Raw genomic sequence first — 13551 nt, forward strand, 5'->3', positions numbered from 1 at the left:
ACCTGGGTTTGTCACAATTGGCGAGAGCTTTAAAACAGGACAGAGAGCTAAGAACAAAGCTGGATTCTAGCTAAAGCAATGGAGGTTTTAAGCAAAGTACTTTCACAGTCTCATATGGTAACAAAAGGGGCAGTAAGGCGGATTTATTTTGAAAGAGCAGAAAGGTTACAAACAGGTTTGCAAGAAAGTCTCTCCATATGTTGAAAATATAAAGGTCAGATTCTGATCTTAGCTACATGGATATAAATCTAGAACACCACCATTGAAGTCAATGGCTGAATTCTCATTTATAGTAGAGACCTTTGATGCTATGGCTGCACAAAGTGGTCTTAAGGTGAGCCTAAATTACATTTATGCATGCTATACACTGCCCAAGTGATGTAAAATGGGAGAGGACCGTGAGGCCCAGTCACTCCAGACTAGTGCTGGTCAAGACTTTTCTGCTGGAACAGTTCTCCGATTTGACTACACTGAACCATTTCCTGAGGACGTATCAAGTTCACCAAAGTTTTTGACAGGACATTGTCAATATGGATCGTTTCAATAAGGTTGAACTGTTTCATTTTGACACTCTCATTTTGTAATTTTCTAACGAGTCAAGGTGATTCAGTCAAACCTAAGCATTTAGATAAGGTCGAACAAAATATTTTGGTACATTTGTGTTGTGAACATTTGAGGTTTCAACTTTTCAACCTGACTCAGAGTGAAACCAAGTTTAAAAAAAAAAAAACTGGAATGCCCCACACGACAGGAATTCCATTCTTTTACCTGCTCTATTTTAGACTTACACCACCATAACTGAGCTCAGACTCTGGCCCAAAAATGTAGATCCAGGAGATGGTGTGTACTGAAGAGCACGGGGTGAATAGCTCACATTTAAATTCAGATCCATTTAGAGGGGACGTAGTCATAATGATCTAAATTCTGATACGTTGGGTGGTACGTCATGTGGTGAGTAACAGCCAGTCTCATTTACTTAATGGAACTGTCTGAGGAGTAAGACACCAAACAGGAGTAAGGGTGGCAGAATCTTATATTCTGGCCAAATCACATCCTTGAGTTCTCTGTGGAACTCCTTAGGGAGCTCTATGCAGAGCCCCACATGCATGCTGATGGCAGGGTATACTCCAAATAATGTAATACTCTTATTACGGTGTAAGAGACAGGTCTTTCTAAGCACATGCCACATAACAGATTGGAGTGCAGTGCCAGTTTTAAAGAAAGCCACAATGCACGGTCAGAACCTATTATATGGGGACGGGGGGGAGAAGAGAGGGGATGGATGGCTCAGGTCTGCTTTGCATCCTGCGGACACTAACTGAGCTGTGAGCTACCATGGCCCAGGAGGAAAACAGTGTCTGTGAGAGAAGGAGAAAGCAGTGCACCATATGCTCTTGCCACCCAGCTGGTGACATGCTATCTGCAAGCAGGGATACCCCATCCTTTGAAAATGCTGTGTGGGTGGATGAAGGGAGAGGCCTGGGAGGGTTTTGGTAACAAAGGAGATTAGGAGAATATGCCCAGAAAGATCTCTGCCGCTCTAACAAGTGCGTGATTGCACGTATGGCATCAAGTGGGGCTATTTGTCCCAGAAGCGTCTGCAGTTTTAGGAATCACATCTCATTTTGTGCTTTGCTTTCAGGATTATACAAAAACATAACAGCATCATGTTTTCATAGACTTACTTCCAGGACTGAGAAAGTTCGCTGTTTGGAGAGAAACTGACACCCCAGCCAGCATGCAATGTATAGGCACCTGCTGTCTGCAGCTAGGATTTGAGACAGCTGGGTTAGCTGGACCATTTGTGTAGCGGCCATAGTCTGACTGTTCCTTCGAACCACCAGTGCTGGAACTTCTCACTGGCTATAATTACAGAGATGCTTCTAATACTTCAAAGGCTTCGCAGATTGCCAAGGGCTCCCTTTATAAATAGTTCAGCTCACTGGGGGAAACACTATTTCTCTTGAGAGCTTGCATCACGCAGGGAAATTCTCAGCATTTTGCATCAGTGAAAAGAATCGTCATCCTCAAAGATTTTTGCATTAATCGAGAACAGCGGGGGAAGGAGATTTCTGCAGATGCTTGTCGACACAGCTTAGTGAGCAGTGCTTCTCAACATCTTCTCCAACTGACCAATCAAGCCTTGGTTTCTTGCTGTAGCCCAAATCTCACTCTAGGGGCACCTGGACCACAGAGTGTGGGTTAAGTGTGACAAATTTCAGGATCTCAAAACTAGCTGTAGAGCTACCTGTGCATCCTAGCTGAATTTGAACAGACTTTAGTACATTAGGGCACTGTTCGTGCAAGCCAGTTCAGTGGCTGCGGAGTTCTCTGTGAATGAGGAATCAATTCCACAGGCAAAACTCACCCTTGTACAGCACATTAAACCTAGAAGGCCCTTCTGTGCATCGGCCCTTAAAAAAAAACATTGACACTTAGTAACCCACAAATACATTCAGAATCTCTCTTGCCTAATTGCAAATTAGCCCTATGTGGCTTTGCTGGAAAGCCCAACCACTGCAGCCACTTGCTACCACTCTGCTCATGCTACGCGTGCTGGATTCGAACCCACGGAGCAGAGTTTCCAAAGTGGTTAACAGAGAGGCTGCTCCTAGCAGTCTGCTGCACTCCAGAGGCAGAGGCCTCCAGGAGATGTAAAGCACATCGGCCAGAGCATTTGAAAGCTCTTGTTAAATACGAAGTGGAGAAAAATGGAGAAACAGATGTGGTTTGCTCCCCTCTCTGTACCTCCAATTCCCTGCTGTTTGGGAATAGATTCTATGTTGTGCTTTTTGCTTTCTCACTCATTACTGTGCATATTGCCTGGTGTGTTTAATGGTTTTTCTCTCAGTTGTTTTTCCTGCTGTTTCAGTGACAGATGTCTCTATTTTAAAATCCAACATATTATGCAGTAAGAATTAATCCCGGGGATTTACATCACAGGCGTTTGTTTGCTCGGAAGCACCAACCTGCTTACATTTTAGACATGCTGGTAACTTGTCTGAAACATTGGTTCATTCGCCTCTTCTTGGGCATGCTGGGCTTCCAGTTTTACTGCAGCTTCAAAACAAGGACTAGCGCAGGAGTAGGCAACCTATGGCACGCGTGCCAAAGACCGCACGCGAGCTGATTTTCAGTGGCACTCACACTGCCCAGATCCTGGCCACCGGTCTGGGGGGCTCTGCATTTTAATTTAATTTTAAATGAAGCTTCTTAAACATTTTAAAAACCTTATTTACTTTACATACAACAATAGTTTAGTTATATATTATAGACTTATAGAAAGAGACCTTCTAAAAACTTTAAAATGTATGACTGGCACACGAAACCTTAAATTAGATTGAATAAACGAAGACTCGGCACACCACTTCTGAAAGGTTGCCGACCCCATGGACTAGCATTTCATGGCTAAGCCAGTTGCCCTCTTTTGTCCACCTGCAAGCAGACGACAGACTTAGAGAGGAGCTCCTGGTATGCGTGTACCTTACGGAGCTCAAGCATGGTGCTATCCAAGTCATTCACTGGTTCACTTTCTTCCCACAGGCTGCTCATCAGACATTTTAATGAAAATCCTGGGCCTCATGCTAGGAGATGCCGAATGCCTTCAACGTTCGCTGGGGGTTCAGTGTGTGTCTACAGTTGAATGTTTGTTCAGTTGTGGTTTAACACACGTGAATTAACACAACTGTAAATTCCAGACAGAAAACAAACATTATTTGCTAGTTGTGTTTAACCCTAGGCTGGAAGCAGAGATGTGTATCCTGAAACAGACGTGTATATTGACTACACTAGAATTTATAGTCATGTTAGCTAACATGGAATCATTAAAACACAATTGACAATTTAAGGGTAGTCATAACCTAGGGGCCTTTGAGAATTGGGCCTGATCCTGGGAGGTGCCCAGAGATCCTGCAACTCCCATTTAATTCAATGCCCAGAACCTCTTAAGAACAGGCCATTGATGCTGGCAAGGACTTTTTGCACTAAAAATCATGCAAACCGTTTCCTTTTCGTGGTGGCAAACTAGCAATTATGTGGCTATAAAGTTCAAAACTCAGGTTTGCTAAAGTAAAAAGTAGAGCATCACCCCAGTACAAGCTCCAAGAGGAATGTATGGCTATTCAGAAAAAAATATATATGTATAGAGAGAGTGCTTAAAATTCAGATGAGTCAATCACTCCCTCTCTGGAAAGTATTACCCACGGATGCTATATACAACCCTCCTTAGTACTGCTTCATGCTTCTGCTTTGCAGATGAAAATATCCCACTAACTGCACAACAATAGGGATGAGAGCAAGACTGGATCAGACAAATCAGGTCACAGCTGCCTCAGCGTCACAGCTGCAGAATGTTATTGCGCCACGCAGGAGACTTTGGATTCTCTCTTCCCTAGGCTGGCAGAGATTGAACATTTCGGGGACGGCACATGTGGAGGCATAAGCCAAGCCCAACCAAGTCAATGGGAAGATTTCCATGGACTTCCATGGGCTTTGGATTGGGCCCTTGGAATGCAGAGGTAGAGAGACAGTCGCTGCTCAGCTGCTCCGAGTAGCCTTCCCTTCTGACAGATCTAGGGAACTCTGATATCAGTTAGGGTGACCAGATGTCCCGATTTTATAGGGACAGTCCCGATTTGTGTGTCTTTTTCTTATATAGGCTCCTATTACCTCCCACCCCATCCCGATTTTTCGCATTTGCTGTCTGGTCACCCTAATATCAATGGTCGAGTACTCTAGGGTTTTCACATGGGAGAAAACAGTGATTACTTTGTAGCATTCTCCATCTGAATCCTCCCACCTAATTAGACAGTGGTGCTCTGACTGTATTTCAGCCCCCACACAGCATATCTTTATATAGTACTATGCAACAATAGACCAGCCTAAGGACTCTCTTTAAATATATCAGAGGAATAAATACCAGGGAGGGAGAGGAATTATTTCAGCTCAGTTATTTCAATTATTTCAGCTAATGTGGACACGAGAACGAATGGATATAAACTGGCCGTGGGGAAGTTTAGGCTTGAAATTAGACGAAGGTTTCTGACCGTCAGAGGAGTGAAATATTGGAACAGCCTTCCGAGGGAAACGGTGGGGGCGAAGGACCTGTCTGGTTTTAAGATTAAGCTAGATAAGTTTATGGAGGGAATGGTTTAATGGGATAACATGATTTAGTCAAATGAACAGCGTGCCATCGCTGGTAAATAGCATCAATGGCCAATGAGGGTCTGGCTGGAGAATCTTGCCTACGTGCTCGGGGTTCTACTGATCGCCATATTTGGGGTCGGGAAGGAATTTTCCTGCAGGGTAGATTGGCAGAGGCTCTGGAGGTTTTTCGCCTTCCTCAGCAGCATGGGGCGGGAGTTACTAGCTGGAGGATTCTCTGCTAATTGAAGTCTCTAAACCACAGGATTTGGGGACTTCAACAGCAGAGTCAAGGGAAAGGGGTTGGGACGGCTTTGTGGCCTGCATCATGCGGGAGGTCAGACTAGATGATCATAATGGTCCCTTCTGACCTTAGAGTCTATGAGACTCTATCAGTCATTCAGGGAGGATGGGTTGCAGTGTGTGGATGGCAGGTTTTCTATTCTGCACTCATCTGTAGTATCTGAGCACCATCCTGTGGGGCTTCTATGTGATTGGGATCATAGTGGTGGTGAACTGTAACTCAGTGGTGGGGGGAGAGGGATGGGCACATAATCAAACGCATACATTGGGCCAAACACCACTCTGATTTACAGCCTTGGGGAGTCAGGACAGAATTCGGGATGGTGTCCTAAATGGGACAAAAAGATCTGTAACTTATGTTAGTCGTATGGCATTTGTATAAGGGTTTGATGGATTGGACTTATGAGATATAGATTGGTAACACCACAGTGGCTCCTTTCCTCTGGGTGAGAGAGGTATTTTGTGGGCAATAGTAGGTATGACATGGCCCATGATACAGCACAACGTGCAATTTGAAACCTACCATGTGTTACAGCCCTACATTATGTAAGAGTTGCATAGTGCTGTTAGCATGACGTATTTTGAAAATATTTTTATTTAGTAAAGTAACCAAATGTCAGATGTTTTTAATTAGGCATGTAGGGCTCATGACTCAGTTACACCAACCTCATGTTCAACATAGCTGCAGTCGGGGAGGCAAAGGTGGCTCTGAGCTACTTTTCTGGCTCCCCTTATCCTGGTGCTGGACCAGCCCTGGGCACAACCTAGAGTGGCCATAATGTTGTTCTAGTTTATGATCGTGTAACAACTCACTAGCTCTTGCGCCTCCATTTCAGGATCATTGTAGCACAATGCATTCATGCCGAAACCCATCTAGGGTATCCCCCCTGTGTGCAACTGGGGTACAGTAGGTGGTATAAGATTGTGTCTCTGGAGTTCTCGCATTAGGGCAGTGTTAAGTTCTCATACACTGCTGGAGCAGCACAAAAAAGAGTGACTCTAGGCCAGTGGTTCTCACCCTTTTGTACTGATGACCCCTTTCACATAGCAAGCCTCTGAGTGCAACCCCACTTACAAATTAAAAACACATGTTTATATATTTAACACCATTATAAATGCTGGAGGCAAAGTGCGGTTTGAGGTGGAGGTCCCGACCCCCAGTTTGAGAACCCCTGCCCTAGGCTGAGGTTCTGGCCCATAGTTACCATGATTACAACACCAATCAGAAATGGCACATCAAGTGACTAATTATCTGTGCAAACATGTCTAAATTGCACTACAAGTGCAAATTAAGCTCATGTTTGGCATGAACAGTTGCATACTTAAAAAAAACAACTGCCCCTCTAATTCTTTCAAAACCAAAATGCATTTAATCTGCCTGTGCAATTTTTCTAGTCAAAGTATAACAAAATTATTAAAGGGACTATTATTCAGGTACCACTTTTAAGCATAGGCGTAGTGTGACTCCTATTTGGGGGGGGGGGCAGCTTCCGCGCCTGCCGGAGGCTTGCAGTTCAAGGCAGCAATGCCCTCCTCCCCCAACTACGCCCATGCTTTTAAGCTGTTTGCATAACTTACTCTGTTTGGACAAGCAAACAGAATAGCAGTGGCCACATTTAAAATCTTCTCTTTCCAAATATCCTGCCTTACATATTTCTGCCAGGATCCACACCCACCCTGTAGCCACAGTATACCATGTGCTTTAAAAATATAGCCCAGTTAATTCAATCTGCAGTCATTGTTAGATGACTAAGGCTATATGGCAGAACATACAGTAACATTCACCCTCTTCCTTCTGCTCTTTAGCCTAATGTTGTCACAGAACAGCAGTAGTTGCTCTTCTAGGTTTTTCAGTAACAAGATATGTCACCCACACACCACTTTATACATGCTCCTAAATTACACAGGGAAAAACAAGCTCATGTCTTTGGTGCCCACCTTCTAATTTTGTATACAGGCTTCTACTAACAGGCAAACAACTCCCACCAAAGATTTACTACTACCCATAATTGTACATTGAAAACAGTACTGCAGCGCCTGTCTCAATAAAATACATGGATGACTCAAAGGCCTGGCATGCACCCTCTTTACAGCTACTAATAGGAAGGATGAAAATAAACTCCTTGTTGAATTGTGCTTGATGTTCTGATAATAGAGATGCCCATTTAAGATTCAGGCATTTCCTCCTGATGTTCAGCATTGGCACATGTCTCATAGGAGCATCAGCCCTCCGATGCTTTATGTTGACATACTGAACTCCCACTTCACTTTTCTATACATTCTAGCACACTTTTTTCCCTAGCGCAGAATAAGAATTTTACACAAGGGTGGAATCAGGGACACACCCAAATGAGCCCCCCTTAACCCTCCTGAGAAATCCACTTTATAACACTTAATACAACACCAAAAATATACGATTGTTTGACACAGGTGGCTCATGCAAAGCTCATTGTCAATCCAGAAAAAAGAACAGGAGTACTTGTGGCACCTTAGAGACTAACAAATTTATTAGAGCATAAGCTTTCGTGGACTACAGACTTCGGATGCATATAGAGTGAAACATCCGAAGAAGTGGGCTGTAGTCCACGAAAGCTTATGCTCTAATAAATTTGTTAGTTTCTAAGGTGCCACAAGTACTCCTGTTCTTTTTGCGGATACAGACTAACACGGCTGCTACTCCGAAACCTGTCAATCCAGAGTAAGTCTAATGAAATCAGGGGAGTTCACTCTCAGTTTACATTGGTGTAAACCAGTGGTTCCCAAACTTTTTCCACCGCTTGTGCAGGGAAAGCCCCTGGCGGGCCGGGCCGGTTTGTTTACCTGCCGCGTCCGCAGGTTCGGCCGATCGCGGCTCCCAGTGGCCGCGGTTCGCTGCTCCAGGCCAATGGGAGCTGCTGGAAGCGGTGCGGGCCAAGGGCCTGGTTAAACGAATGCAGAATTTGGCTCCATGGTCTTTAGGGAAGCATTGATATTAGGCTAACTTTAAAAATCTTCAGAAAATCCTTGCAAGAGCCATTATTTTTGTTAGATCCTTGCACTTAAGAAATACTTATTTCCTGTCTGCCTCAGGCAGGTGAGGAAGGCCTATCCCTTGGTGAAACAGCTGACGTGGGTGTCATGATGCCCAATGTGTTTCCTGCAAAGGGTGTCCCAACTCTAGCTCCTACTCCCAGCCGACATATGCACATACCCTACACACACAAACAGCTGTGCAAATGTCTTTCAGATTCCCAGCTAGAGGGCATATTTGTAAGAAACATAATTGTATTTTCCACAATTCAGTACAAACAAGACGTCAATCCATTTTTAGGAAAGATCTTGCTAGATCAGGCAAATCTCTCAACTGAAGAAAAACAAAACTCAGCCTGCAGATGAGAAATCAGATCAAATGGACCAGCAGATGTTTTTACACCAAACTTTGCAAAACCAAAAATGTGGGGGCTGCCAGGCTGTGTGTTCAGGCTCTGCCTGTCTCCAACAACCGCAGCAGCAGCTTTCAATAGCTCCGTTTGCTACAGTGACTTAGGAACAGAAGGCCAGTTCCTCAGCTGGTGTAAATCACTGTCGCACCATTGGTTTCAGTGGAGCTCTGCCTATTTATGCCAGATGAGGATCTGGCCCACACTTTAACATGCCTTCTGCACATACAGCTGCTACACCCCAGATCATGTCAAAAATCAAGTGTCCAAAGATACTAGCCAGGATACGTATCCTGCAGATGGATGGTGCAGATCCTGTGAAGAACTCAATTTAGGGAGCACAAAGGAAAGTGCACGAGGCAATTTCCTCCCAGGTTTGAAACATGCTGGCTCCACTCTCTCATAACTCCTGCCTGGAAGTCGATTCAAGTAACCAGCAAATCCCTGGAGTGCTCTGGATGTTTATCTCTCTGTCTGATTGATCTGTAGCAGCGCAATGTCATTCACTTGGGTACTGAACTAGTCCTCAGGTTAATTCCCTGCAACGTGAAGAGACAATCGCTGTGTGTGAAGTAAGTATTGACCTATTGATTGATACACACACATGCACCTACATGTGTATTGCTGAACTGACCGGATGTGACCTGGCACTGGAGGAGACAGTCAATTAGTGATTTCCCCTGCAAGCGGGATCCAGTGATTGTACACATGTGTTCGTCCTGCAATAGGGTTACCATATCTCATAAATAAAAAAAGAGAACCCTCCACGGGCCCTGGCCCCGCCCATTTCCCACCCCTAGCCCTGCCCCAACTTCACCCCCTCCTCCCTTCCACTCCCAGCCAGGGGGAAAGGGCTGCCCCAGTGCTACCGGCTTCAGGGTTTGCCGGGCAGCCCCCAGACCCTGCACCCCCAGCCGGCGCTTCCCCAGCGCAGCTGGAGCCCGGGAGGGGAAGCACCCAGCCAGGGGCACAGGGTCTGGAGGCTGCCCAGCAAACCGTGAAGCCGGTAGCGCTCGGGCTTTGGGCAGCCCCTATGCCTCCGGACCCTGCGCCCCCGGCCGGGCACTTCCCCTCCCAGGCTCCGGCGGCGCAGGGTCCGGAGGCACGGGGGCTGCCCGAAGCCGGTAGCCCTCGGGCAGCCCGGCTCTTAAACAGAGCCGAAGAGTCGGGGAGGAGCAGAGCCGCCATTTTCCCGGACATGTTCGGCTTTTGGGCAATTCCCCCCGGACCGGGGTTTGACTGCCGAAAAGCCGGACATGTCCGGGAAAAAGAGGACGTATGGTAACCCTATCCTGCAACTCCTGCACGTTACCTTAGCTGGGACTCAAACTGGGAATCTCGTGGTAAAAGGCAGTGACAGCTCTACCAGGGGAGCTGGTGAAGAATCTCTCACTGACAGATCTAGTAGGAGCTATGGTAATTGTCTCCACAGGCAGCCTGGTCTTGCATGGCTGATGCCTTCACCGGTGCATCAAGAGAGAAAGTGTTTCCTTCTCACTGTCAGCAAGGGGCTTCTAGGAACCTCACAGAATTCACATGTGCACATTAAGGGAAAAAACAGCCCAGAGCCACCTCCACATTCTCATAAATTAACACAAGAACTGTATGATTGACTGATTTGTTTAGTTCACTGGCTGCTCAAAAGAAAAAAAAAATTTCTCAACGAAATGAACAGTGGAAAAAAAATTTGTTTTGGATCAAACGAAACATTTTTGTTTAATTTGAATTTCTAATTTAAAAAAAATAAATAAAACTGAAGTAAATTTCAAGACAAAGTCATTTTGAATTAAAAAGGCCAAAACATTTCGTGCTGAAAATGTGAAAACAATGTTTTTCCCTTTTTGAGACTTTTTTCCTCCCCGACAAAACAATTTGGTGAAATCAACACAAATTCATAAAATATGGCAAGTCTGCATTTTTCAGCGAAAAGAATTTCAGCTGGGAAGTGTCTCCATCTCTTTTCAACACCTGAATTATACTCACACAGTGCTAGTACGCATTGGCCCACGCAGAGTGGGTTGTTGTGTAGGTCAGTTTGTAATGACATGTTTGGCACCAATCGTGTTCCCCTTACTCACATGCACAGCACACCACTTCTGAAAGGTTGCCGACCCCTGTTCTATTAGGTCACGTTATATCGGGATAGAGGTGTAATTCAAATACTGACACTAAGATTTCTGTGCATTTACAGTATATGATGGGCCCAGATTGGATGCTCATTCTGGTGGCCAGAAATAGGTAGGTGTCTAAACTTAACTAATCAATGTGAAAATCATATTAACAAGCACAGCAGTTCTTCCATCCTTTACAAATCAATTGAACTTTTAAAATTTGTCTTTTCACCCTTTCAGGGAGAGCTGGCACAGACACTACAGTTAGTCTGGCTAAGTCCACTGGCTGCTCCGTTTCAGCCTCTTTGTAGGCTTTGACTTGCTTACCATCTTCTCCTCCAAAATTACAAAGCAAGAGCTCCCAGCTGTGGCCTGAAATCTGCTTTTAGCCTTTAAACTGCTGGAGATGTTAAAGCATACAGAGGATATTAGTGTTTCCTGTAACAAGTCCTCATCTTTGACAACACCTGCTCCCTCTAATAGTGGGTGGAAAAAAAACAAACCCAAATTCCCAAGAGAAGTCATTTCTCATGCCAAGTTACTCTTGACTGCCTTGCACAGAGAGGAGATTCTAGGACAGTAATGCTGCCGTCCTGAGGATCGAGCTGATCTCTTTTCAGGGAGGCTCACAGAGCTCAAGGAAAATGGGAAGGCTTTTTTTTTTTTAAGGCTGGGGGGAAATCCAAAGAGTGCTATTGAGTTCTCAGCATGGACTACCAAGTAGGGAAGGGATGGCTCCTTGCTTACAGAGCCTGAAGTGGAATTCTCCCCAGCAGAGATGTTAACAGGTTCAAAACACAGACCCAGGGTTGCCAACTTTGGTTGGATAAATGCCTGGAGATTTCATCACATGACAATCTTTAATTCCTGGCAACTCCAGGACAATCCTGGATGGTTGGCAGCCCTACAGACAGCTAAAACACAGTATTAAAAAAGAAAGACTCCTCTGACCAAGGTACATCCTCAGCTCTCTCCACATCACACTGAGTCACTGACAGTGGAGGAGCCTGCAGTTCAGAACCACAGTTGTTCCTTGTTTACTCTTAGTCCCGCTGAGGTGAAACAAGGCAGAGGGCCTCAGGCAGGGGCCGCCTACCAAGGGGAGGCCGCAGCAGGGTGAAAGATGGCTGCAACCCCTCCTTTGGAGAAATGGGGTGCTGCTGGCTGGGTTGAGGGCCTGGTCAGTATGGCTGATTTGGTAAGGGCCTACAGAACACCCAGGGGAAACTTCTATGGGTCCCCCTGGACAGGGCAGGCTGTGCTTACACAGCTGAGGTGAATGTAGCCCTCGCTATTGAGAAAGCAACTGCAGTTTCTTGGCACTAGGAATGGCTAAGTACTGTGCAGAAGGCCCAGAACATATGCAAAGTCAGGAAGTTCTGAGCTCACCCCCAGCTTCCTGTTTCAAAGCAGAAAAGTCCCCTCCTATAGGAGACCTAGTGAAACATTTCAGTAGAGAGAAAAGGGACCAAGCCCCAGTACTCACAGATACAGATTGCTCCAGAACAGCTTGCAACAAGCATCAGGAAGCAGTTTAGCCCTTTGAGAACCTCTCAGCCAGAAAAGCCTTTCTCGCTCTCTTTTCAATCTCTCCACCTTTCTGAAGAGGGTTTCTAGAGTTAGAGATGCCCTCTTCTCCCTGACTGGGCTACACGCAGCTGCCTTCTCTCCTTTCCAGTCAGAACAAAGGGAGGGAAGCAGCTGGACCCGTTAACCTTTGCTGGCTGACTGCCCTTCTCCCATATGTGTGTGAGTGCAGCTGTAGTGAAAGAGGCCTTTACATTCCCCTATATGTTCAGAAACCATGGAAGTGCTCACATACCACAGTGATGGAGGACAAATAAAGATAAATATCCCACCTGAGCAGTAGATATAACAACTGCATGGAATTACACCAGGGTACTCAGACATCAACAATGTTAACATCTCTGACGAGGTTATCATCAGGGTCTGGCTATATGGGTTTTTTTCTTAAAGCCCCAGCTTCTGGAATCATGTCATTTCATGAGACTTTCACCTTGTGTTTTAAGAACAAGTGAGTTTCTAGCACTCATGGCTGTGGAGAGAAGCTTGCAAATGTGGTCCAAGTGCACCATAAAGGCTCAAAAACAAGAAGGCAAATAAAAATATTTTTTAAAAGTCATATTTTTAAGCCAATTTCATGATTTTTTTTGGGGGGGAGGAGGGCTGACTCTTGATCACTGAATATTTGAGGTTGTCAATACTGTAAAAAAGGGCTTATTAGCTGCCTGCCTGGTTGTGTTCATGTGTATTTACCATGTGCAGTTTCTGTAATTACATATGCAGATATGGTGTGTGTGCACATAGTTGTGAAAAATCTGGTCCTGCATCATGTGATAGTGAATTTAGGCACTAGTGCTTTGAAGAAAACTGTAAAAAGCAACAGAGGGTAGTTTCAATTGCCTGATTGACTTGACTCTGTCACCAACACATTTTTTTTCCAGTGAGAGATTTACAGGTTTTATTTGTGGGTGCAAAAAAAGGGAGGGTGGATTTTAAAAAGTCTGGGATTACCGTAACACACAAATATACAAATCATCAATATTCATAAGCAC

General features: G+C 45.2%; 1 protein-coding gene across 20 annotated transcripts in view; it reads left to right on the forward strand.

Moving 5' to 3' along the window:
- Positions 1-13551, forward strand: part of PHACTR3 (phosphatase and actin regulator 3) — a 166938-nt gene that overhangs the window by 138786 nt on the left and 14601 nt on the right. The window contains exon 9 of one of the 20 annotated variants that reach the window (XR_010592314.1): positions 11056-11102. The exons of the other annotated variants lie outside the window; for them this stretch is intronic. The gene's annotated coding sequence lies outside the window, so the exon portion shown is untranslated. The remainder of the gene's footprint in view (positions 1-11055; positions 11103-13551) is intronic. 20 annotated transcript variants of the gene reach the window in all.

The sequence above is a fragment of the Chrysemys picta genome, chromosome 13, assembly GCF_011386835.1.
Source record: "Chrysemys picta bellii isolate R12L10 chromosome 13, ASM1138683v2, whole genome shotgun sequence".
Taxonomy (NCBI): Eukaryota; Metazoa; Chordata; order Testudines; family Emydidae; genus Chrysemys; species Chrysemys picta.